This window comes from Lithobates pipiens, unplaced genomic scaffold, assembly GCF_037356315.1.
Source record: "Lithobates pipiens isolate NorthernLeopardFrog02 unplaced genomic scaffold, aLitPip1_a1.2 Scaffold_8, whole genome shotgun sequence".
Classification (NCBI taxonomy): domain Eukaryota; kingdom Metazoa; phylum Chordata; class Amphibia; order Anura; family Ranidae; genus Lithobates; species Lithobates pipiens.
This window is the reverse complement of record NW_027507903.1, coordinates 229,364,953-229,392,371: the sequence shown is the minus strand read 5'-3', so window position 1 is coordinate 229,392,371 and position 27,419 is coordinate 229,364,953. Positions and strand designations below refer to the sequence as shown.

Below are 27,419 nucleotides of genomic sequence, written 5' to 3'. Positions count from 1 at the left end.
CCTCAACAGAGTCAGAGGGGGTGGGGTCAGATGACGGGTGGCCCCACCCTCCTAATATAATAAACGGCAGTGCTGGGATCCCCGCAGTGTCTTCTCAGTGGAGACAGAAGACGGATGCATGGATGGACTGCGCTGGACTGAAAATCACCTGTCGCTGGATCAGATCAGCCATCGCTGGACCCTGGAGAGATGATCATCCATCACTGGATAGCAAGAGTGGATTACCACCGCTGGAATCTTTTTTTATTTTTAATAAAGGAATTTTTCAAAAGTGTGTTTGTCTTATTTAACAATTTTTTACACTTTTTTGTGAAATGGTAGGGGTACTTTTGTACCCCCTTACCATTTCAAACGGGGGGCAGGATCTGATGATCCCCTTTTTAAAGGGGACTTCCAGATTCTGATAAGCCCCCCGCCCGCAGACCCCCACAACCACTGGCCATGGTTGTGGGGATGAGGCCCTTGCCCCCATCAACATGGGGACATGGTGCTTTGAGGGGTCACAGACCCCCAAAGCATCCTCCCAATGTTGAGGGCATGTGGCCTGGTACGGTTCAGGGTGGGGGGCTGCTCTCTCATCCCCCCCTCTTTTCCTGCGGCTTGCCAGGTTGCGTGCTCGGATAAAGGGTCTGGTATGGATTTTTAGAGGGACCCCCACATCAATTTTTTTTTTAATTTGACTCTGGGTTCCCCTTAATATCCATACCAGAACTGAAGGGCCTGGTAATTGAATTTAGGGGAACCTCAAGCTTTTTTTTTTATCAATGAATGAATTGTCGGCTCCGTAATATATCTCTGTGATTTTAAAAGACTTTTTTTCCTTGAGAAATTACACTTTGTGCAGGGACAGTTCTAAGCACGGGAAACATGCGCCCCTTCACAGGCATATTATAGACACCCCCCAGGTACGAAATTTAAAGGAATATTACACGTTTATTGTTTCACTTTAATCATTATTAAAATCACTGCTCCTGAAAAAACTACAGTTTTTAAAACTTTTTTTTGCATTGATACATGTCCCCTGAGGCCGGACCCAGGTCCCCAAATACTTTTTAGGACAGTAACTTGCATATTAGCCTTTAAAATTAGAACTTTAGAATTTGAACGTTCGAGTCCCATAGACTTTAATAGGGTTCTAAAGTTCACACGAAGTTTAGGTCTGTTCGCAGATTCTGGTGCGAACCGAACAGGGGGGCTCTTACTATCATGCCCTTAACTTAGAACCACTGATACATAGGATGAGGACAAGACTAACGGCATGGGAACATCTCCCTCGCTCTTTAATCGGGAGGATCAATTTATTTAAGATGAAGCTTCTACCTGCCTTTCTGTATGCTCTCAGAAACGCACCTGTCTGGATCCCCAAAAAGGTATTTTGCATGATAAACATCATCTTAGTCTCTTTTCTCTGGGGAACCGGTCAACCGAGATTTAAGCTAACGGTGCTGCAGAGGCCTTGGGGAGAGGGAGGCTTGGCTTGCCCAGACCTCCACTCCTACTTCTTGGGGGCTCTGTTATCCCACGCCCACAACTGGCTGGTCTTGGATGAGTCCAATGCGGTGGTGGTCCTGGAAGCAGCATGTTTGGGGTCTTATGACGCGCTATGGAACCTACTGTACCGGGGCCCTAGAGCTCCTTTCCCTCTTACTGCAGCAATGAGAGTGGTCATGAGGGCATGGTCAGTGGCAAATTCAATATGCGCCATACCCTCAGGACACATTTTCCCATATAACCCTCTTTGGTTTAACCCACATTTAGCAGAATTCAGATCCATTCCTGATCCTGTAGCCTTTTATATCTCAAATCTGGAGACTCTACTCAGAGATGAAACTTTATCTAAGCCCTTATCCACCATATATAAAGCATTACTCCCCAATGTCCATAGGGGACTAGAAAACCTTAAGGCAAAGTGGGAAGTAGATTTCTCCGCATTAGACACAGAAGACTGGGAAGAAATGTGGGAGTACCCATTTTCACAGCTAGTATCGACTAGAGATAAATTAGTGCAATTTAAAATAGTACATAGGGTGTACTACACGCTTGTACGTCTACATAGAATCTATCGATCTGTTTCTGCCTCTTGCTGGAGATGCAACTCACCCTTAGCGGATTTCATTCATATGTCCTGGAGCGGTCCTCAGATAGAAATTTTTTGGGTGGAGTTGACCACATTTATTTTGAAAGTCACCACCATTCCTGTGCCAGTGTCTGTCGGGGTATGTCTGCTGGGACTAGTTGAACCACTGGCCCCACGCCGGGCGATCAGAACCCTGCTAGGACTGTTACTATATTATGCCCGTACAGCTATAGTACTCAGATGGAAGGCCTCACCTTCAATACATTTCTGGAAAAAGTTAATGAACACGACTCTACCATTGTACAAAGCTACTTACCTGTCATGTGGATGTGGCAACAAATTTCACAAAGTATGGGATATTTGGACGGAATCCCAATCCACTTATGTAGATTTGATCGATGTCTAGTACCACTCTACTAGGCACCGGGAATGATGGGGGTGACATCCCTGATCACATAAACATCCCTGGCCTCTCATGTCAATAATCTATGAGGAGGAGGGGGAGTAAGAATATGCAAGTATATTGTACATGTCATCCCATGAATAATTGAAGAAAGTTGCAGGGTATATGCAAAATTGGAGGATTTATTTTCATTTTCTGCATAGGTGGTTGAGCGTTAAGTGGTTTTGTTTGGAATACATGTAACTTATATGTATGTTTCTCTTTTTTTTTTCTCTTAGTAGTTTATAGTAGTGACCGAGCCTTGGTATGCCCATTAGGCTGTTTTGTTTTGTATTTACCTTGATAATTCAATAAAAAAAAAAAGGTCAGGGCTACTCCATATACAAAAATTTGTGATAATTTCAATAAAGTGCAGTTCTTGAACAGCTAAAAGCAAACACTAGTGTCCTTTCACACAAACTGCTGCATTACTACGTAGCAGCTGGTGTGCAGAATGGTCTAACAGGATCACCGCAATGCTGATGCATCTTGCATGCATAGCACTGTTCACTTTAAAAAAAAAGACTTTATTGAAATGTCACACAAGCATTTCATAAAGTTCAATTGCCCAATGCACTGTGTGAGCTGGTGGATTGCTTCACACTGCGCTGTGCTGAAAGAAAGTACTGCATGCAGTACTTTTATTCAGTGCACTCTGCTCATACACTGACGCAATGCAGTGGTGTGAACTGGCACACTGGAGACAAAGGCATTTTGCCTCTTCATGTGGTGGGAATGCTCCATGAATCTACCCTACAAATTTTCTAGCACAAAGCATATACAGAGATTCAAATGCATAACACACATGGGAGGTTATTTACTAAAGGAAAATACACTTTGCACTGAAAGTGCACTTGGAAGTAAAGTCAAAGGGGGACATGAAAGGAAAATAAAAAACAGCATTTTAGCTTGCACATGATTGGATGATAAAATCAGCAGAGCTTCCATTCATTTCAGATCTCCCCTCAATTTTACAGCGACTGCACTTCCAAGTACACTTTCAGTGCAAAGTGGATTTAGCTTTTGTAAATAACCCACATGGACTCTCTTCCTGCTCTCTGTACTTTGGGTGGTACTTTTTTTTAAACAGTGATATGGGTGTGGTTGCAGTAAGGCCTTAAAGAGGAAGTAAACCCTGATGGGTTTTACTTCCTCTTTATTTCCCTGCAAAGGTAAAGCATAATGGGCTAATATACATAGCACAGTAGCCCATTATGTGTCACTTACCTGAAGCCTGCAATGTCACCGATGTCCCCACTAGCAGAGAGTGTCTTTACCCCACTTCTTTCCAGGGCCACGAACTTCAGCTCTGTGACTGTCCGGAGTGGCGTGACGTCACTCTGATGGGAGCCGTCAGTCACAACATGACCCCTTTTAAAAACAGCATGATCTGCCCTTTCTAAAGTGTGCATGCACCATAGACATCGGCTTTAGTGTACATATCTCCTAAACTGTGGAAGTTTAGAAGATATTTCCAGCACCTACAGGTAAGCCTTAATATAGGTTCACCTGTAGGTAAAAGTGGTTGTACAGGGTGTACAACCACTTTAATGCTGATCTATGAATGGGGACCTTACTGTCCAGTATACTGTTCCTCTTTCCCAATGCAATTGGCCACTAGTGCAGTGAACTCAACCTACTTGTCATTATCTCTCTTATAGCCCAACAGTTCCCTATGAGAGCCGCCTTAACTGGTCCGACACAAGTTGGTCCAACTTTGAAAAAGTTTCCTGCACTAGTTTGGTCCAACTTTGGTCCATTTTCAGCCCATTCAATGTCATAGAAGTCAGATCAAAGTCAGATCCTCGTCCTAACTATCCGACTTGTAACATTCAACATGGTGATTACAGCAACAGAAAAGGGAATTTATGTCACACTGGGATTGTTTTGATTGGTCAAAGGACAAGTCTGACTATTTCAAAGTCGGAGAAAAATCGTATCCTGTTCATTCAAGTCAGATGGAAGTAGGACCGATATCGCAGGGCAAAGTCAGATCGACCGTTGTACAACAGTCGGGTCATACCAGTGTGAACGCAGCCTAAAAAATGATACCATAATGATCAAAGCTGTTAACCTATGTCTCATTCTCTCTTGTGTCTGGTCTTCAGGTTATGCAACATTATTATCTGCTGTATCATATTTTTATCATATTTTTAGGAATGATATTTGGAAGCAAGAGCAAGAGAGTTTAGATTAGTGCTGAATATTATTGGCAATAGTAAAACAAACATATTAGCAACTAGCAAGTAACATTAACCTTGTTGTGTGCTTTATCTCCTTAGAATAAATGTATCATTTATTTTCCAGATGTTTAAAGCATTTCCTGTGTGCCTGGGGGGAATCTGGATTTTGAATGAAGGAGGTAAGTTTGATAGAATGGTACAGTTTTGTAAAACATATTCATAGTCAAGTATGATCATGTGAAATGTCTTTGCTGTGTGAGCTACACACCAACAACCTGTCTCATGTCTGTATTTTAACCCTCAAGCAAAGCTAAGAATGTGAACTTCTTTAATAAATATAAACACAATCCTTTATTGGAAATATAGCATCAAATCGATGGGTTAAATCCAATTCATACAATAGCATTAGAGCAACGTTTTTTGGATACATTTCTGGCTTCAATAAGGGCGTTATGCACTTGAAAGATTGCTATACTCAGAGGTAGGGATGAGCTTGATGTTCGGGTCGAACACAAGCTCCAAGCAGTGCATTGCTGTATGATGATTGGCCAAAGCATGCACTTGATCTGCATGCTTTGCTCAATCACAGCTAAATCACAGCAGGGTGCCTTTGGCCAATCATGGCTCAGGGGGACTAAGTCCACGCCCCATACTTTATAAGGCAGCCTTCACGGCGGTTACCCCAGATGATGCTTTTTCAAGCCAAAACGCGTCGGGCCTGTATGCTGATCCGCTCATTATCTCTGAATTGTTTGTCTTAAAGCGCTTGTTGTTACTTGGAGTATGTAAGTGCAACTCTTATACCACTATTTTTAATAAAACTTGCCATACAGAATTATACTATGTCCCCCCTTTTTTGCTTCTCCTTTGCTTTCCTGATGGGGTTGATCGCTTTATAACCTGGCATACCTCATATTTATGAGAATGATTACCTGGAGGTTTCATCTTCATAAAAGAATCTTGGACCCTTGGAATCACAGTATTAAGCCTTCTAGACTCACCAGGGATATACCCGTGTGGGTCCACGTCCTTTGGTAAGCGATTAGTGCTTTCGGTGGTGGATCACGTTTGTCATTTACTTGATTGGCCACACACGGTGTCACCATTTTGTCTGATAGTCACCTATCAATTTGTTGTCACATATTTATTTGGACGCTTTTGGAATTATATTTACTTGATTTGGACTTTACTTCGTTGTGTTTTTCGAAAATTCCTTTCTCTCTGTGATGGTTTACACTGGATTGTATGATTTGTGCCATTGTATGTCACTATTTTTGCATAATTTATTTTGAGTTATTGGATCACTTTATAACTTGTTATTGACTCATTTAGTGCTGCACTTTCTTTCTATGTACATGTTTTATATTTACACCTTTTTGTGCTGGCTGCTAACATTGGGATATACATACATATTATAGCCTACACGGCAGCACTGTGTAGTGTTGTTGGCGTGGACAAAGAGATAGCTTGAGTTAGATTAAGCAGGCAGGTTATTTAGTTAGTGTCAGTGTATTTGATATATATATATATATATATATATATATATATATATATATATATATATACAGTCAGTCTAGTATACAGTTGAGCTCACAAATTTACACACCCTGGCAGGATTTTTGATTTCTTGGCCATTTTTCAGAGAAAATGAGTGATAACACTAAGCCTTTGTACACACGGTCGGACATTCCGACAACAAAATCCATCGGATTTTTTTCTGACGGATTTTGTCCGAAACTGGTGTTGCATACGGTCGGACAAAGTTGTCAGAAAATCCAATCGTTCGGAACATGATGACGTTCGTTAGTTGCAACGGGACTACGTTGCGGCTAGTAGCCAATAGCTTTAGTCTCCTAATTTAATCTGAGCATGCGTGGTACTTTGTCCGTTCGGAATTCTCTACAAACGATCGGACAAAGTCTGATCAGATCATGTTGTGGGAAAATTTTATGTAGTGGCCATAACCCTATGTAGAGCGACCTTGACTTATTGGGCTTACCGGTTACCTCCGCTTGGCATGTTCTTCCATGTCTAGGGGTTCCCAGGGTTGATACCCAACAACTTGGACGCTAACACCAATAAAGTCCTTGTGAAAGGTTTTATTTTGCAGGGGTAACATCCAAATAACACAGTGTCATATAGGCACAGAGGTCAAGGATGAAGAACTCAGGCACCTTGAACTGCAGACATAACAACGTCTCTAATACCACCCAGAGAGTAGCCACTCGCAGCTGGGTACCTCATGGATGAACAGATCTCTAGCCAGAGACCATGGCAATCAGCACATTGATCCGGAACTTGTCAAAACCTCTGAATGTGTACAAGCAGAACTTCCAACACAGCCCAGCCAAACTGATGCCAAGGTCAACCTACACAGTTCAACCTCAGAACCCCTATGGGGGTTTACACATGAGTGACATTTTGTCCAAAATGTCATCTGCTACATTTATATCCAACTCTCAAACTTTGTTGGTCGGACATTCCGAAGGAAAAAGTCCATTGTAGCCCACACACGGTCGGATTATCCGACAACATGGTCCGATCGGAGCTTTTCCGTCGGAATTTCCGACTGTGTGTACAGGGGCTGGAATGGGCAGCTTTACCATCTGAGAATGACCTTATCCACAAATACCACAAAAGACTTCAAGCTGTCATTGATGTTAAAGGGGGAAATACACGGTATTAAGAACTGGGGTATGTAAACTTTTGATCAGGGTCATTTGGGTAGCTTCTGCTGCCATTATGATTTAAAAAGAGTAAACACAGTTTATTGATAATAAATGGCTTCAGCCAAACACTAACCATGAGTAAAAGAAAGGTTTTTATGTTATCATTCATATTCTCTGAAAGATGGCCAAGAAATCATAAATTCTAAATTCAGTGTCTACTCTATATTCAGCCAGTGCAGGCAGTGTATTAATATATATATATATATATATATATATATATATATATATATATATATATATATATATATATATAAAAGCTGCATCCAGTGTAGCCTATATTTACAGCGCATTCTGTGGTGTATTGTTTCTAATACACTTCAGGCGGTGTACACAGTATCTAATACAGTGTGTACAGTGTCTACTACACTTCTGGTGGTATACACAGTATAAAATACAATGTAGCCGTGGTACAGTTGCTAATACAGTGCAGGCAGGGTACACGGTATCTAATACAGTGTGTACAGTTTATACTACACTTCTGGTGTTGTACACAGTACACAATACAGTGCAGCCATGGTACAGTTTCTACTACTTTCCTGGTGGTGTACACAGTATCTAATACAGTGTGTACAGTTTCTACTATACTTCTGGTGGTGTACACAGTACATAATACAGTGCAGCTGTAGTACAGTTGCTAATACAGTGCAAGTGGTGTAAACAGTGTCTAATACAGTGTAGTGTGGTATTGCAAAACAAAATATACATCATGTGCAGAAGGCCACCAAGGAGAGGCAGACGCTCACAGGCCACTAAAAGATGGCAAGCAGCCTCTGTGTCTACAGTCCACAGTGCTGGTCATGGACATGGTGCATCCTCTGCAGGTGGTCATGGAGCACACTTGTCCTTTTTTTCTGCTGCTGGCCGTGTTATTGAGCCAGAACATGCAGAAGAGTTGGTGGAGTGGATAGCAAAGCCGTCCTCATCCTCCTCATCCTCTGTCACCCAGGCTCAGAATAGTTTGCCTTCCAACGCAGCTGCCAAAGGGGCCTATTCCACCTGCTCCTTGTCCACAATCCCTCCTTCCGTAGCCCCACCATCATGCACAGAGGAGTCCCCATAATTATGTTACCACAGTGTCAGGTACATGCTGCTGGAGGATGTGCAGCGATTTAAAAGCTCCAATGTTGGTTCCCAGGTTGAGGAAGGGAGTAGCATGAGCCTAAAGAGAGGGGGTGCCCAAGAAGGACAAGAAACTGGCAGTGATGTTCCCCCAGCTGCAGCATACTGCCAGGTTTGCTCCAGTGATGAGGAGGGAGGGGATGATGAGGTCACTGACTGTACTTAGGTGCCTGAGAGAAGAGAGGAGGAGGAGGAGATACAACTCCAACGAAGGCAGAATGTCCTATAGGGGGCAGCTTAAAGGCAGCCACCTATTGTATCACACTGCAGAGCTCTGCAGGTGCAAGGCGCTGCTGACTCCCCACTGACTTTTAAAAGTTCCTTGGTGTGGGCCTTTTTCACAACAGGGCCCATTCCTGCACTCACCAAGAGTAACTGTGAGGGCTTACAGTGTTCTGGTACCATCACCACCTAAAGCACAATTTTCTGCAGAGTATAGGGGAGGGGGGATGAAGTTCGGCTCAATCCTACTCAGAGGTATGTAATTCGCTATTGGATTTATGCCAAATTTTAAACAAAGGGATGTGTGTTTATTTTTTATGGAATTACTTTATGTCTATGTAGAAGTGTACTCATATTCATATTCCTTGAAACAGATGTATAAGCAGGCTGTATATGTGCCCCACAGATTTCCTTTATTTACCTTTTGGTAGTGAATATTATTTTCCTGATTACCTGCATTTAATAATAGCAAATAAGTTTCCTTTTGCAAGAGAATTTTCCTTTAGCTTAGTGAAACTCTGCTGACTTCCAATCACGTGCAAGCAAAATTACTCTTTTTCATTTTTTTAATCTGATTGGGTATTCTTTGGCATTCGTCACAAATTACGTCATCGGGGGTTCAGGCAACAAAACAAGTAGGACAGAGCTAAGTAATACATTGCCAAATATGAAAGCTGGAGGGCGGCCATCTTTAATTTGGGTGACATTGGTGACATTGGAAATTTGCTTTTGCTTTGTATTCAGCACAGTGTATATAATCAGGAATGCAGTAAGCCCATTTTTTTAAAATAAAGTTTTAATCTATGATTCTACACTATGTGAAGTGTGTTTAGTCCTTACATGCTTGGTATAGAGATCTGATGTTTGGGAGCCAGTAGTTGATTCTGTGAACTGGATGACACCTGCTGCAGGGTGCTGAGAGACTGAAGGAGTGTACAGATGCAAAGGATCCTCATGTATTAAAATTTATTTATTTATTTTTGTTTTTGACCGCTCTTTTATTTGAGGGTCAGTACGTTCTGGTAAGCCTCTCTTGTTCACTGTGTGGGATGAAGCACTTATAGTTGACTTCACTGAGAGAATCAAGAGGATTGAAGATGATTTATTTTATAATTGCCTTCCTTTGGTCACTGGATTGGAGACGGCATCTTCTATATTCACTATTCCATTTCATGTTATTTGAACTGTGTCACAAACTTTCTAAATGCACATTTGTTAAGCTTGTTTCATGTATATCATATTAATTTGTCACTTATACAGTAATTTATGAGCACTGCAACTTCTTTTTATGGGGCATTGTATATCTTGTATCAGAATATTGTGACAGCTGCTATTATTATGCAATGTTTTTTTCGATACACCTTAGCACCGATTTCCCTTTATTTTCATTTTTAAATTAGGTTGATATTGGTATAGGGGGCATATCCTGTTTAGAGCTTTCTCTGGAGCTCTGGTGAGAACTTTATATATTCAGAGGTCATTTACAAGCACTTTTTGGTGTCTACTACTATTGAGATATAGAGGTTTGCTCTGTATGTTGCACTGACAGGTTTACTTTATGGTGTGTCCTTTAATCACAATAATTTGTATCTGGAATTCAAAGGGTAATGGCTTGATGGATAATTCACATCTCATAATACTTGTAATTAAATGTTTGCAGGCATTTCTGCTTTTAGATTTTCCAATACGTGTTTAAATGCTCAATTACACCAGAGGGAGAATGTTTAAACATAAGGTCAATATCTTTAAGTGAACCTAAACTGCAACACACTAAAGGAAAATACCTATAATATTGTCACAGACTTCCCACTTATGCCTAGATTTAAAGGTTAGGCTCTGCTTGGCTTCAGTTTTATAATGCTTTCCCTGCTACTTTTTCTGTTGATCAAGATTTGCAAGATCTTGGTTGTGCATCAGTCAGAATAGGATCAAAACACATTTCCTCTCCTATTGGGAAACAAGCACTTTGTTGAAATATATCCTTCACGAGAGTGCTCTTGGGAAATCACTGTTTCACCGCAGAGTCGCATTTAGCATGGTACAGTTTTCTTGCAGATCCCTGAGATGTGCACTTGAGATGGTTAAAACATTCTCTATTCTTTATTCGAAATGTGAGCTATTCATTGCTGTCAATGGCTTTTTAAGCAGGAGTAGTAAATCAGAAGATGTGAAAGTACACACCAGCACAAACCTTTTCGTTCTCTTTACCTGTATAATAACACAAAAAACACTTTATTTTTGATTATCACTTGGTGCAATCAGCTTGAGTGATTAATCCTAAAAGGTGGCGGTTGGTAAAATAAAATAAAACATATTCTAAAAGTGGTTATTGTTAAAAGAAAAGATAGTTTTAAGTGAAAGGGATAGATCAGAAACTATATTGTTACTATTATCCTATATATTTATACAGCAGCAATATATTATGCAGCACTTGTACATAGGGAATACATCAGACATACTACACTTGTGACAATTCAGAATTTTACTGGAGGAACATGTAGCAACATCTGGCTATCTATCTGGAGATACAAATAATAACAGCAGACCAGCAGAATTAATATCCATTTAAAGTAGATGTATGTTGAACCAAATATGATCATGATACCTCAGTGCACGTAATAAACATCCCAGGTTAGAAGATATAGATTTGGATAAATAACACACACGATAGCAACCCCCATGATTTTACTGTTTACGCCTGTGGTGGGCCCCTGTCAGTAATACAAAGTTGTTGCTCCCTGTATGTACTGACAGTATTTACATAATTACATAATCCATACTTGTAGGTACAAACTCTAGTACAGGATTCCCCATGTTGGCCCCTTAGACAATGACTGCCAATCTCTAATGGACATTGCCCCTCTGAAGACAACCTCAGGAATGCTCTTAATGAATTTTGTTACTCTGGGGTCAAAGAGTCTGAGGGGGTTATTTACTAAAGAAAAATCCACTTCCAAGCACCCTTGGAAGTAAAGTCACTTTAGATGAACATGCAAGAAAAAGAAAAAACTTCCCGCCAGACTGTCCGTCGGACTTTCCGAACGGGCTACTTGCCCACACACGGCACTTTTTGAGCTGACTAATACGGCGTACTAAGTCCGCCGTACTATCCGCCCTACTTTTGAAATGAACGGACTCGCCCACACACGTGGAGGAAAGTCCGCTCATTTCGAGCGCGTCTCCAGGTAGGCGGGGCCCGCGAAGGAGATGCTGCTGGCCCCGCCGCCTGGTATGGACTTAAAGGGGAACCCCAACGCCGAAAAAAATCGGCATGGGGGTCCCCCCAAAGTCCACAACAGACCCTTGTCCGAGCACGCTACCCGGCCGGCCAGGAAAGGTAGGGCGAGCGAATGCCCCCCCCCCTCCTGAGCCGTATCAGGCCACGTGCCCTCAACATGGGGGGCGCCTTGGGGAAGGGGGGGCCGCGCGGCCCCCCCACCCCAAAGCACCTTGTCCCCATGTTGATGAGGACAAGGGCCTCTTCCCGACAACCCTGGCCGTTGGTTGTCGGGATCTGCGGGCGGGGGGCTTATCGGAATCCGGGAGCCCCCTTTAATAAGGGGGCCCCCGGATACCGGCCCCCCACCCTATGTGAATGAGTATGGGGTACAATGTACCCCTACCCATTCACCTATCAAATAAAGTACAAAAAAACACAACACACAAGATAAAATAATTTATTGCACAGCTCCGGGGGTCTTCCGTCTTCGGGGGTCTTCTCGCCGGACTCCTCCGCTATCTTCTTGTAGCTCTTTTACTAGCGGAGGAGCCCGGCATTCTTCTTCGTCGCCGCGGCCTCTTCTTCTGACTTTGGGGGTCTTGTCCCCCTCTTCGGTTCTTCTGCCGGGCCACCGCTCCTTCTTATAGCTCTTTTACAGGCGGTGGCCCGGGCTTCTGTCGCCGCCACCGCCGCCTTCCGTTCTTCTTCTTCTTCTTCTCCTGGAGATGGTATGGCTCAGGAGGGGGGGGCGTTCGCTCGCCCCTCCTTTCCTGGCCGGCCGGGTAGCGTGTTCGGACAAGGGTCTGTTGTGGACTTTGGGGGGACCCCCACGCCAATTTTTTTTGGCGTTGGGGTTCCCCTTTAAGTCCATACCAGGTGGCGGATCCAGCGGCGTCTCCTTCGCGGGCCCCGCCTACCTGCAGACCCGCTCTGGGCGGGAAAAGTCCGCTCATTTCAAAAGTACGGCGGACTGGCATACACACGGCCGGAATGTCCGCCGAAATGCGAGTCCGGCGGGAAGATTGGAGTGCAAAACTTCTTTCTAAGTCCGCCGTACTTTCGGGTCAAAAAATATGCCGGACGCTACACACGGGGGGATTGTCTGGCGGACTTGAGTTTGCCGGACTTTTCCACCCGCTTGTTTGATCGTGTGTACGCGGCATAAACCCACTTTTTGGACTTCTACCTATAGGTAAGCCTAGAATAAGGCTTACCTATAGGTAGTGGACATATCTCCTAAACGTGTCTAGTTTAGGAGATGTTTCACTTGTGGTCCGCCGAAAATTACAACGGCGCATGCGTGGGGAAGAAACAAAACGAAGTGCCGTTTCTTCCCTAGCCTGTGCCGTTAATCCCGGCTCCTATGTGCATGCGCGGGAGTGACATCACGCGGCTCAGGCGAATCACAGAGCTGGAGTCCGTTGCCCGGAAGGAAAAAGGGGCCAGAATATGGACTCTGCCTACACAGGGGACATCGCTCGATTCTTTTGCAGGTAAGTGACACATAATGGGCTAGTATGCGATGCATACTAGCCCCTTATGCTTTTCATTTGCAGGCTTTGTAGCGAGCAAAAGAGGAAGTAAAACCCATTAGGGTTTACTTCCTCTTTAATAGAGATGGGGAAAAGTTCTAACCCGAACGGGGAACCCCATTGAAGTCTATGGGAGCTGAAAAGGAAAAAGTCCCCATTTGAAAGCTTATACAGTATGCAAGTAAATGGCCATAAAAGGGTATGGGAGCCCAGGTACTGCCCTGGGGGATATGTATCAATGCAATTATTTTTTTTAAAAAGGCTAGTTTTTCAGGAGCAGTAATTTTAATCATACTTAAAGTGCAACAAAAAAAAAACATTCAAATATATTTCCTGGGGGTCCCCTTAGTCTGCCCGTAAAGTGGCACATCTGTAGCATGCATAGAACATGCTGTAGAAAAAATGACATTTCTAAAGAAAAAATTTAAATTGGCTTGGGTTGAAATTGCCAGGACCCGACTACTGAAAAAAGAAAAAAGCGGTGTGGGGTCCATCCCCAGTCCATACTAGGGCCTTGGGTCTTAAAGAGGAAGTAAACCCTGATGAGTTTACTTCCTCTTTCATTCCCTGCAAAGGCAAAGCATAATGCACTACTATGCATCGCATAGTAGCCCATTATGTGTCACTTACCTGACACAGGAGCCAGCGATGTCACCGCTGTCCCCTGTAGTCTGGCGCATCCATCTTTTCAGTGGGGTCTCGCAGCTCCGCCGCTGTCATTCGGCGGAGCCGCGATGACGTCACTCCCGCGCATGCTCACGGGAGCCGACACGCGCGGCAGCTCCGTTGTTGGAAATGCCGCGCTCAGTGCGCCTGCGCGCCGCTGTCTATGGTGCATGCACCGTAGACAGCGGTGCCTGTCTTCGGGCAAATATCTCCTAAACTGTATAGGTTTAGGAGATATTTCTTGGACCTACAGGTAAGCCTTAATCTAGGCTTACCTGTACGTCAAAGTGGTTTGTAAGGGTTTACAACCACTTTAACCACTTACCGACCGCTGCACGCCGATATACGTTGGCACAATGGCAGTGGTGGGCAAATGGGCATACCTGTATGTCTCCTTTAATTGATGGGGTTAGCCCATCCCTCCACAGTTAGAATCACTCCCTAGGACATGCCTAGCCCCTTCATCGCCCCCTAGTGGTTAACCCATTCCCTGCCAGTGTGATTTACACAGTAATCAGTGCTTTTTTATAGCACTGATCGCTATATGAATGACAATGGTCCCAAAATAGTGTCATAAGTGTCCGATGTGTCCGCCATAATATTGTAGTCCTGATAAAAAACACAGATCGCCGCCATTACTAATAAAAAAAATAATAAAAATGCCATAAATCTATCCACTATTTTGTAGATGCTATTGCTTTTGCGCAAACCAATCAATATTCGCTTATTGTGATTTGTTTTACCAAAAATATGTAGAATACATATCAGCCCAAACTGAGGGAAAAAAAAAATTGGATATTTTTGGGGGATATTTATTATAGCAAAAAGTAAAACATATTGCATTTTTTTCAAAATTGTCCCTATTTTTTTCTTTATAGCGCAAAAAAAAAATCTCTATTTGTGGGAAAAAAAGGACATCAATATTGTTTGGGTGCAATGTCGCACGACCGGGCAATTGCCAGTTAAAGCAATGCAGTACCGAATCGCAAAAAGTGCTCTGGTCAGGAAGGGGGTAAAATCTTCTGGGGCTGAAGCAGTTAAGGGGAACCCTACACCAATTAATTTTTTTAAACAGTGTGGGGCCCCCCAAAATCCATACCAGACCTTTATTTGCCTTATCTGGTAATGCAGCCTGGCAGGTCAGAAAATACTGGGGACAAGCGAGCGCCCCCCCTGAACAAAACCTGGTCACATGCCATCAGCATAGGAGGGTCAGTAAGCATCATGGCCCCACGTTGATGGGGACAAGGGCCTCATCTCCACGACCATGGCTGTGATTGTGCTGTAAGGAGGGGGGTTTTCTAAGGACCCTGGTGTAAGGAGGGTCTCTCTGGAGACCCTGATGAAAGGTGGGCTCTCTGGGGACCCTGATGTAATGAGAGGGGCACTCTTAGTGACCCTGATGTAAGGAAGGGGCTCTTTGAGGACCCTGATGTATTGAGGGGGTTCTGGGGACCCTGATGTAAGTAGGGAGGCTCTCTGGGGACCCTGGTGTAAGAAGGGGCTCTCTGGGGACCCTGATATAAGGAAGGGGCTCTCTGGGGACCCTGTGGTAAGGAGGGGCTCTCTTGGGACTCTGTGGTAAGGAGGGGCTCTCTGGGAATCTTGATGTAATGTGGGGCTCTCTGGGGACCCTAATGTAAGGTGGGCTCTTTGGGGACCCTGATGTAATGAGGAGGGCTCTCTGGGGACCCTGATGTAAGGAAGGGGCTCTCTGGGGGCCCTGAAGTAAGGAAGAGGCTCTCTGGGGACCCTGCTGTAATGGATGGGGCTCTCTGTGGTCCCTAATGTAATGAGGGGTTCTCTGGGGACCCTGATGTAAGGAGGGGCTCTATGGGAATCCTGATGTAAGGAGGGTCTCTCTGGGGACCCTGATGTAAGGTGGGCTCTCTGGGGACCCTGATATAATGAGGAGGGCTCTCTGGGGACCCTGATGTAATGAGGGGGGCTCTGGGGACCCTGATGTAAGGGGAAGGCTCTCTGGGGACCCTGATGCAATGAAAGGCTCTCTGGAGGCCCTTATGTAAGGAGGTTCTCTCTGGGGACCCTGATGTAAGGGGGGCTCTCTGACGACCCTGATTTAAGCAGTGGCTCTCTGGGGACCCTGATGTAATGAGGGGGGCTCTCTGGTGACCCTGATGCAATGAGGGGGGCTCTCTGTGGACCCTGATGTAAGTAAGGGGCTCTCTGGGGACCCTGCTGTAAGTAGGGAGGCACTCTGGGGACCCTGATGTAAGTAGGGAGGCTCTCTGGGGATCCTGATGTAGGGGGGGCTCTCTGATGACCCTGATGTAAACAGGAGCTTCCTGGGCTCTCTGGGGACCCTGCTGTAAGTAGGGAGGCACTCTGGGGACCCTGTAAGTGATGTAAGGGGGATCCACACAGATATGTAACAATATTTTATATATATATATATATATATATATACACACACACACACACACACACACACACACACACATATATATATATTATATACATGTGTATGCCTGCCCAAGCATATGACTTTCCTTAGTTCGCTGCTATGGGCTCTAGCCCCAGATCTTTTGTAGACTTAGCAATGCCCTTCATAGTTTCTTGCACCGGATTCTAGTTAAGCCTCTGTCTCATGCTGTACCTTAATAGTTTGATCTTTAAATTCATATGACATTACTATGCCTTTATAATGAGGTAGGATTTTGTGAAAGGAACCACAGAGCCAAGCAATGAACCAGAAAACTGACACTTTTAGAAGTGTCAGGGCCTGAGAATCCTCAGCTGGTGGTTTCTCTTGTGTAGGTAGACTTTTATTGAACTTTAAGGTTATCTGTTAAATAAAGATACAGGAATGCAATATAATTCTTAAAGAAATAGTTTATATCAAAAACGATATCAGGTACATTAAATTAGAAAACAAAACTTCTAGCAATAATGAAACAGCATGGCTAGGAAAGTTTTTATAATTATTATTAGGTACTGAAACTATTAAAGTGGTTGTTTTTTTATCTTCATGCATTCTGTGCATGATGGTAAAAAAAACCTGTGTGCTGCTCCCCCACAGCCCCTCCTTTATACACACCTGTGCCCACTCTCAATCCAGGGATCGCAGCCTCGGCTGTTCTAGGTTTCTCTCTCCTCATTTGCTCAGACACAACAGCAGGAGCCATTGGTTCCCACTGCTATCATTTACATCCAGTGGGCCAATGAGGAGAGAGCAGGTGGTGGGCCTGAGCTGCCGCTCTATATGTCTTATAACCCAAAAAGAGTAGGGGGATCGGGCTGCTCTGTGCAAAACTATTGCACAGAGCAGGTAAATATAACATGTTTGTTATTTTTTTTTAAATGAACCTTTGGAACAGGGATATGCAATTAGCGTACCTCCAGCTGTTGCAGAAATACAAGTACCATCAGGCATAGCACAACTCTGACAGCCACAAGCATGACACCCAGAGGCAGAGGCATGATGGGACTTGTAGTTTTGCATCAACTGGAGGTCCGCTAATTGCATATCTCTGCTTTAGAATAACTTTAAGGAAACATAGGTAATGAAAGAAAAATGAAAATATTCATATTACAAATAAAAAAATACATGCTTATTTTTCATATCTCTTCAAAAAGGAGTTGCTGATGTCATATATTTATATTATGGTAAAATGTTTTTATTAAATTCCCCCTATTTAACACACCTTGTCTAAAACAGGTGGAGATTCACTTAGAGCCAGTTCACACAGGGGCGACCTGGGATCCGACTTCAAGTCGTCCCAAGTCGCGTGGTTGAGAAAATCAATGGAAGTGAGTGGAGCCGTCTTAAATTACACTACTGAAGTTGCTCCGACTTCAGAAAAGGTTCCTGTACTACTTCAATCCGACTTCTAGGCGACTTGTACCCATTGATTTCAATGGAAGTTGCTTCCAAGTCAGATCCTCTGTCTTAACTGAAGCAACTTTCCAGGAAGTAAAAATAGTTTTCTATGAAAACCCCTCCCTCCCACAGAGCTGATTTGTATGTGATTGGCCACTGCCAAAGTCCCCTGTCCTGGAGGCAACTTCAAGTTGCCTTGTAAGTTGCCACAAGTCACGCTGTGATTCATACTCAAGTCGTGTCCAATTTGCCTCCAAAAGTCGTGTTGGAAGTCGTGTTGCCCTTGTGTGAACCGGCTCTTAGGCCCAAACAAAAGTTAGATGGATCATGCACCTAGTTCAGGTGTCCTCTATTCCCATATGCTTAATAATTAACTTTTATTGATAGGCCTTATTTCTTGTGAACTTCAATACTTTTTACTGACAAAGTTCAACACTAACATATTTTCTATAAAAATGTTGTTTAGCAAGAGCAAAAAGCTAGGGAAAACTGTAGATCAGTAAGGCTGAGCTTTGTGTTTCAATAATTTTAAGTTGTTCTAAGGGATGACACACGAATGTGAGAATAAAGGAGAATAGTCTAAATGTAAAATAGTGTGGTTAATGGAAGAAAGCTTGTGTCTAATATGATCCATTTTAATAAGTATGATCATTTAAATGCAAGCTCTTTTGGGCATACCTCTCCTATGGGTCAAAATTCTCCCAAGTTATAAATCTTGAGACATCTTAAGCCGCGTACACACGTAGCGGTATGTCCGACGTACTTAGTCTGGCCAGACTAAGTGGTTATTTGCCACTCTTTTAGAGTTTCAAATTTTTACATCTATTTTCTATATGTATAACCTGGTTTAAGTGGCTGCCGAGAGACATCTCATTTGCATTTTATTTTTATTCAACTGTATTTTTTTATTCCCTGTGTGTGAATTACCTGTTATTACATAGCGCTGAAATAGGAGGTGTGGGGTAGGGCGAGGTTCTTCCTTTTTTTATTATTTCTTAGTCAATTATTATTACAAACTTAGACCCATTATGCAACCCAAGTAATCTGCTAAGTTCCACACTATTTTCTTTAGTTGCTTCATATACTACTCGCAACAATGAAAGATACAGCATAGCATATGTGATTTTTAATTGTTGCAGTCTTTTTTTAACCTCCTCAAATTTGGCTTTTTTCTTCTGGAGTTCTGGAGAGAAGTCTGGAAAAAATGAAACTTTAACTCCATTGTAATATATGTCCCTTTTTTCTCTTGCCTTCCAAAGTATAATTTCCTTATCCTTAAAATAAAGCATTTTTACCAGGAATGGTCTTGGCTGGCCCCCTGGCAACGCCACTCTATATGGCTCACTGTGCGCTCTTTCTATTGCGAAAAAGGAGAAAAACTCTCTGAAATATTTTTATGAGCCAATTCTCCATAAAACCTGGAAGATTTGGACCCTCCCAGTGTTCAGAGTGTCCCAAAATTCTCATGTTATTTCTACGCAGTCTGTTTTCCATATCCTCCATTTTGAAGTTATGCATAATAACTTTTTCACTGATTACTCTCAATTCCTGCCTTAACGGGTTAAAATCATCCTCCACTAAGCTCATCTTCCCCTCTAGGGCTGTGGTCCATTCCCGTGCTTAGATCATATAATATTTGTTAGATTCCATGCTTAGGTGTAGGCTGGACTGCTGCCCCCCCCCAAAGGGCTCTAACTGGAGTACCAATAGTAAAAATTACATGAATATAGGGGTGAGTGTCGCTGCCCATCACCTGAAGAGTGCTCCTCTGCAATGAGTCACTCTTTCCAGGTGAGTGTAAAATAGGTGAAAAGACACTGCCCTCACCTGAGGGGTAATCCTCCACAGTGAATCACTCTTTAAAGAATAAGTAGTGAGTGATAAATAGTGTGGTTGATCTCAAAATAAATATCACAATGGGTGTTCTCACCCTGTGTGCAAGGCAAGTTTGTACAAATAAAGCCCTAATAGTGGTGCTAATTGCAAACTGGCATGTCAGCCTGCAACGTGAAAGTGAATGTGCTTACTGTAATAATGAGCTCAGCCCAGTACTCACACCTCTCACTGGTCAGCCTCCACCCCCACCACCGCCGCAGTGTCTCAGGCTATCCAGAGCAGTACAGGAAGAGTCGCCACATCCTCATCTGGTCACTCCTCTCCAACTCCACTGGAAGTATGCTTTAGGAGGGGAATCCCATGCAAAAACTAGAAAAAGAAGCATGAGTTTTCCCTAAAATCCAAACAAGATTCATATCCAAGCATACAGCTTTCCTGGCCAGGAAAGGGTTGGGGGGGGCTTGCTCTTAACTATACCAGGCCACATGCCCTCAACATGAGGGGGGTACCTTGCCAGGTTGTCCCCGTAGCAAAGCATCTTGTTCAAATGTTAAAGAAGACAAGACCCTCCTCCCACAACCTGGTTGTGGGGTTCTGCAGGTGGCGGGGCTTATCAAGCTCTTTAAAAATAAAGGGGTGCCAAGATACCAGCCATCACCTGAATGAGTAAGGGTTACATAAAAAAGGCAAAATTAAAAAACAAACTAAAATTTCCCTCTACGGGCCAGTAGAAGGAGCTGCACGTTTCAAGCACGTAGCCATAGGCTTGCTTTCCTTCTCTTCCCCATTCGGGCCCATCTATCTGGTGACATCACTTACTGCTGTGTGGTCCCAAGCAGCAAGCTCAAACTTTCTGGACGCTGGATGCATCCCAGCTCTTCCCTGTACAGCCACCTAGACTCCGGATGGAATACAAGATAGCGGCAGCCCCAGATGATGATGATCTACTTAAAACCTTGAGTGAACCTACTTGCATCCTGTAAGTGTATTCCATTTGTGCATTAAATTGTACTTTTTACTATTACACTTAAGTGTGCCTCCCATCCCCTTTTCCTTTTCCATATTTCTTACAGAGTCCTGGGACACTCTGGGGATGGCTGCTACCTTAGCAACGCAATATACAGATATTCTTACTCTTTTACATACAATATTGTTATATTAAATATATTAATCCATATAAGGAATTTCTTGTGGACGGAAAAAAAAACCCTAATTCCTTTTCAAGGTCCACACACCAAATATATTTACTATTGGGGTACTGTCACCCACTTGTGCACCGGTGTGTTTTTATTTTCTTTGTCTGGAGGGAGCCCACTGCTCCTTAAGGGTCCGTTCACACAGGGGCAACACGACTTTCAACACGACTTTTGGAGGCAACTTGGACATGATCTGAACACGACTATAGACGTATAGACGGAGATCAGACTTGGAGGCGACCTCCATTGAAATCAATGGGTACCGGTCGCCTACAAGTCGGATTCAAGTAGTACAGGAACCTTTTCTGAAGTCGGAGCGACTTCAGTAGTGTGCATTAAGACGGCTCTCATTCACTTACATTGCTTTTTAAATGTTGTCCGACCTGAGGTGACTAGGGGCGACCTGTAGTCGGATCGGAGTTGCCCCTGTGTGAACGGACCCTAAAGGCACAGGGACACATTGGATTCACAACAAGAGCAAAGCAGTGAACAAGCTATACAAAAAGATGGCAACCACCCCAATTTATAACTAGCTTTTGCAGAAAGGTGCACATGGAAGGGCAATTCTCTATTTTTCAGCGTGAACTTCAGGCCTAAAAAATGAATTTTACAATCAGTCTTTTAAATGGAGACATGCCTATTTTCTTAGCCAAGCTTCCATAAAGCCCATGACTGCATGAATCCCCTTTCTTGGAGACAAATAAACTGTATACACACAGATAAAAGGGTGTGTTTATCAATGTTTTCACCCAAGGTTCAAACAACTTTCACCTAAGATTCATATATATTTTTGACTGGAAACATGTAACAGCCAGAGAGGCACCTACAGTCATATTAACGTACTTGTACGTTGGCCTTTAAGACCCGCGCCTGCCGCAAGCTCCATGAGTGTGATCACGGGTCCCACGTACCCGATGTCCACAGGTATACCTGTGATCGTCTCACGGAGTGGAAGAACAGGCAAATGCTAAACAAACATTTCCCCATTCTTCCTAGTGACAGGATACTGATCATAGCTCCCTGTGATTGGGAGAGGTGATCAGTGTTGTGTCACACATAGCCCATCCCCTCACAGTTAGAATCACTCCCTAGGACACACTTAACCCCTGCAGCGCCCCCTAGTGGTTAACACATTCACTGCCAGTCACATTTACACAGTGATCAGTGCATTTTTCATCGCACTGATCGCTGTATAAATGTGAATGCTCCCCAAATAGCACCAAAAGTGTCCAATCTGTCTGCCATAACGTCACAGTCATGATAAAAATCACAGATCGCCGCCATAACTAGTAAAAAAAAAAAAAAATTATAAAAATGCCATAAAACTATCCCCTATTTTGTAGATGCTATAACTTTTGCGCAAACCAATCAATAATCGCTTATTGCGTTTTTGTTTTTTTTTTACCAAAAATATGTAGAAGAATACGTATCGCCTAAACTGAAGGAATTTTTTTTATATTTATATATTTTTGGGGATATTTATTATAGCAAAAAGTTAAAAATATGTAATTTTTTTTTCAAAATTGACGCTCTTTTTTTGTTTATAGCGCAAAAAAGAAAAAATGCCCAGGTGATCAGATACCACCAAAAGAAATCTCTATTTGTAGGGAAAAAAGTGCATCAATTTTGTTTGGGAGCCATGTTGCACAACCGTGCAATTGTCAGTAAATTGACGCAGTGCCAAATCGCAACAAACTCTTTGGTCTTTGGCCAGCCAAATTGTCCAGGGCTGAAGTGGTTAATTGAAGCATTGATAAACTCCAAAGTGTCAAGAGAGAATCCTGACTTATCATATTGCAATAGTTCCGATTGAATGCTCATGCATGACAGCTATAGGAGTTGCTATAACAAAAGTTCCAGATTTTTGATGGCACTAAGTTTTATTCTTGCAGTCCCACTAGATGGGTGCACTGTTCAATTCATAACACATTTCTTTTGCGATGTCCCAATAAATTGTATAACTATAAATGCAAAAAACCCAGAAGGCTCCATGGCAAAGGGTGGAGTACTTACTGGCCACCCCTTATATAAATATCTGTTTTGAGTGAATTGACTCTTTATTATAAAATAAAAACATTTAACATAGCAAATTAGGATGCTAAAGATCCATTTTTTTCATACTCTTTATTGCATAAAAACATACATAATGATACATAATAAAAAATAAATGTACAATTTTCTACATCAATCATTCTGTATATCTACACTGTCTCTCACTAACCCTTTCCATACTACACTATTTACTCCAAATTCTCAGATATTTCTGTAGGTTTGCCCTACTTTCATACATAACTTTTTCATATGCTATAATATGATTAACTGCATATTCTTTGATAGATGGAGTTATCAATTGCATCCATCATTTAGCAATTTGCTTTCAAGCCTGAAAAAGGTTTTTTTGTAATAAAACCTTTATATATCCTGACCATTCTTCATCATTCATCACCCCCAGCAAACATAATTTAGGGGTACAAGGCACCGGTCTTTTTAGTCGTTTCAGAACATTTCTTATTACTTAACTCTATATCCCATTACCTCCTTACATGATGAAATCAAACAGCAGAAATCCGCTTCATCTTGATTACCCATTTCCCGACCAGCGCACGACGATGTACGTCGACAGAATGGCACGGTTCAGGCATATTGGCGTACAGGTACGTCCAATATTTGATGCCGCCCTGCCATCGGGAGCGCGCCGGCGGCGGCGCGCTCCCGCGCTGGTCGGGACCCCCGTGAGTCCGGTCACGGGACCCGCGGACTCGATCGCCGCGGGCATCCCCGCGATCGTCTCACGGAGCGGCCGAATGGAGGAAATGCTGTGTAAACAACATTTTTCCATTCTGCCTAGCAACTAGTGACGCTGATCTCTGCTCCATGTGATTGGAGCAGAGATCAGTGTACACTAAATGAAAGCCCAACCCCCCCACAGTTAGTAACACACCCCTAGGAACACTTAACCCCTACACTGCCACCCACTGGTTAACCCTTTCACTGCCAGTGTCATTTACACAGGAATCACTGCATTTATATAGCAGTGATTAATGTATAAATGACAATGGTCCCAAAAATGTGTCAAAAATGTCCGATGGGTCCCCCACAATGTCGCAGTCACAATAAAAATCGCAGATCGCCGCCATTACTAGTAAAAAAAAAAATAATAAAAAATTATTAATAAAAATGCTATAAAACTATCCCTATTTTGTAAACGCTATAACTTTTGCGCAAACCAATCAATAATCGCTTATTGTGATTTTTTTTACCAAAAATATGTAGAAGAATACACATCGGCCTAAGCTGAGGGAAAAAAATGTTTTTTTATATATTTTTGGGGGATATTTATTATAACAAAAAGTAAAAAATAATGCGTTTTTTTCAAAATTGTCGCTCTATTTTTGTTTATAGCGCAAAAAATAAAAACCGCAGGGATGATCAAATACCACCAAAAGAAAGCTCTACTTGTGGGAAAAAAGGACGTCAATTTAGTTTGGGAGCCACGTCGCACGACCGCGCAATTGTCAGTTAAAGTGACGCAGTGCGGAATCGCAAAAAGTGGTCTGGTCTTTGACCAGCAAATTGGTCCGGTCTGAAAGTGGTTACATCGCAAACATTCTTTTCAAATGTTTTTATTGAGATTTTTAGCAGAGTTAGTTACAACAAGGGTTACAAAACAAAAAAAAAATAATATATAGTAATAAAAGTAACATAACACAGTATAATATAGTGACAGGGTTTTCTCAGCACAATATAGCATATAAACAAATAATCCACAATAAAGAATAAAGTAGTATTCCCAAGTATCTAATATTCATAGTCATAAAGGGACTCGAACAAGAGTAAGTCTCTTAGAATTTGTATAATAAAGTCCGTAATATAATTATTGTAAGATTTATAAATAGCGATATGGATAATGGCCACTTATGGACCCCAAGACACCCCTCACAGGGATCTATCTGTGTCTTGGAGTACCTAGTCCAACATCCTAAAGGAAATTCAAACACAGTAGTTATCTTTTATGAAGGAAAATAAAGATCTATTCTTACTCCGCAGCTCAATTCAGATAAACAAACATGTGATATATTTGTCACTTTGTTATGAAATTATTTTTAAAGCCATCCAAAAAAAAATATTAAAACACACAGGAGTTCTTTCTTCTATATGATTAAAGAATCAGCATTATCTAAATTGTGGAAGTATAATTTCTGTACCATGTACTCCAAGGTTCCCATAGTTGTTGTTCCTTAATATATAGGGATTTGTCAGTAGGAAATAACAATTCGTAGGAGTGGTGGAGTTGGGTTAATTCTATAACTTCTGTCATAGTAGGAAGAGAGTCAGTTTTCCATTTTCAAGTTATGGATAGTCTCGCAGCTAAAAGTATATGTGTTACTACTTTACGATATTGTTTGGGAATCGTATGTAAATTCATATTCAGAATGGCTAGTTCTGGTGAAAGTTGAAGGACAATACCTGTTACGGAAGTGAGTAAATGGGAGATTGCCTGCCAGTAGTTATGTAAGCTTGGGCAGTCCCACATAATAATAGGGAAATAGGGTCCCCAATTGGGTACAATTTCTCCAGCAATTAGGTGACGAGTTCCCCTTGAATTTTGCTAGGATATGTGGAGTCAGGTATTGTCTTTGAACAATTTTTTGTGCCAATTCCCATAGTGTAACACATGCAGTGGCCCTATATATGCTTCGTAGGGAAGCCATCCATTGTTTAATTGAAAAGTCTTGCCCCAAATCTTTTTCCCATTTAAGGAAGGAAGGTAGTTTGCTGGGTATGTTTTTTTCCCCTAGAATTGGGTATATTGTAGCTACTCCTTTCTGTGAGGTGGCATGGTTATTGAGGAAAGACCATATTTTAACCGGGATTGAAGCTCTGAGTTGTGGATTGTGTAGCAGACACTTTTCTATTCGAATATATGTAGATCGCTCAGAATTCGGAAGCTGTAATTCATTACTTAACTGAGAAAAAGACTTTAATGAGCCCTGTTGGAAGAAGGAACCAAGTTTGATATCCCGACCCAAATTCCAGTCGTGTATTTGTACGCCAGGAATTAATGTTGGTATAATTGTTAGAGGAGGGTTTAACACCGTGATTGGAGTTTTATCCCATTTGTATGTGATGATTCTCTGCCAAGAGTGTAGCGTCGCTTTCACCGTTGGTGGGTATTGAGCTGTAATTGTGGACTTAATTTTCCTACTAAGTAACCAGAATTGCATATTAGGCTGTCGTGGGATGTCTTTCTCAATTTGTCCCCATAAAGTTTTAGGAGTAGGTAAGAACCGTTCTTGCAATTGGGTCAAAAGAGTTGCGTCATAATAATCCTGTAGATCAGGTACGGTCGCACCACCTATATTTCTATGTTTAATTAGTATATGGTATGCGCAACGGGATTTTTTGCCATTCCATAGATATTTTCCCAAACTGCTTTGTAAGGATTTAAAGTAGTATTTAGGGATACATATTGGAAGGGACCTGAGTTGATATAATAATTTTGGTATGGTCATCATTTTGAAAGCTGCCAGGCGACCAGCCCATGTAAATTCGAATTTACTAAGTGTTGTCAGATCTGTTTCAAAATGTTTCTTAAATGGTAAAAAGTTTGTTTTAAATAACTGTTTTGTTTTGTTAGTGAGAGTGATTCCTATGTAAGAAATCCCCTCGTCTTTCCAGTGGTAGGGGTATTTATTAGACAATAACTGCCTGGTTGTGTTATCTAATCCTAGGTCTGAAATATGGGACTTAGTTTCATTGATTTTTGTTGGAATCAGCCAGGAATTAATATTATACATCTACACAGCTGTTTGTACAGCCGAACTCAGCCATATTGATGCCAGGCAGTGTCACATGTTTAAAAGCAAGGAATGTGACACAATTTGAATAGCAGAATGAGTTCTATTCAGCCCACCTGGAATGTACTGAACTTCAAAGACAATATGGTGCCGACTTGTCTGCAAGAACAAAGGACAGCTGGTGGGGCGTCCGAGATCGAGCCACAAGATGGCAATCCAGTCGGAGCAGTTGCAATTCATGGGCAGACACTGCCCCCCAGAGGCCAAGTATGGCAGGACTGTACGAGGTAATTAGCCTGGGGGAGGAAACGCCCCAGAGACGCTGATTGGTCTACGGGAAAAGTAGGATGGGCTATGGGGTGTGGTATGGCTGAGGTATGTTTAACAAAAAGGGTTGCAACCATGAGTTCAGCCCCTCTCTCTATTCCATCAGGAGATCCAGTCACAAGGATCGATAAGTATAAGGCTTATATTGCACTTTGATTGTATGCTATGTATTATTGTAACTTCTACTGATACTTGATGCACGTTTTCTTATTTCCTTGGGAAATAAATGAG

The 27,419-nt window shown here is 42.4% G+C and overlaps 1 protein-coding gene across 1 annotated transcript in view; it reads left to right on the top strand.

The window, feature by feature from the left end:
- TAFA2 (TAFA chemokine like family member 2) overlaps positions 1 to 27,419 on the top strand; it is a 395,936-nt gene that overhangs the window by 262,686 nt on the left and 105,831 nt on the right. The window contains exon 2 of the mRNA XM_077473533.1: positions 4,827 to 4,881. The gene's annotated coding sequence lies outside the window, so the exon portion shown is untranslated. The remainder of the gene's footprint in view (positions 1 to 4,826; positions 4,882 to 27,419) is intronic.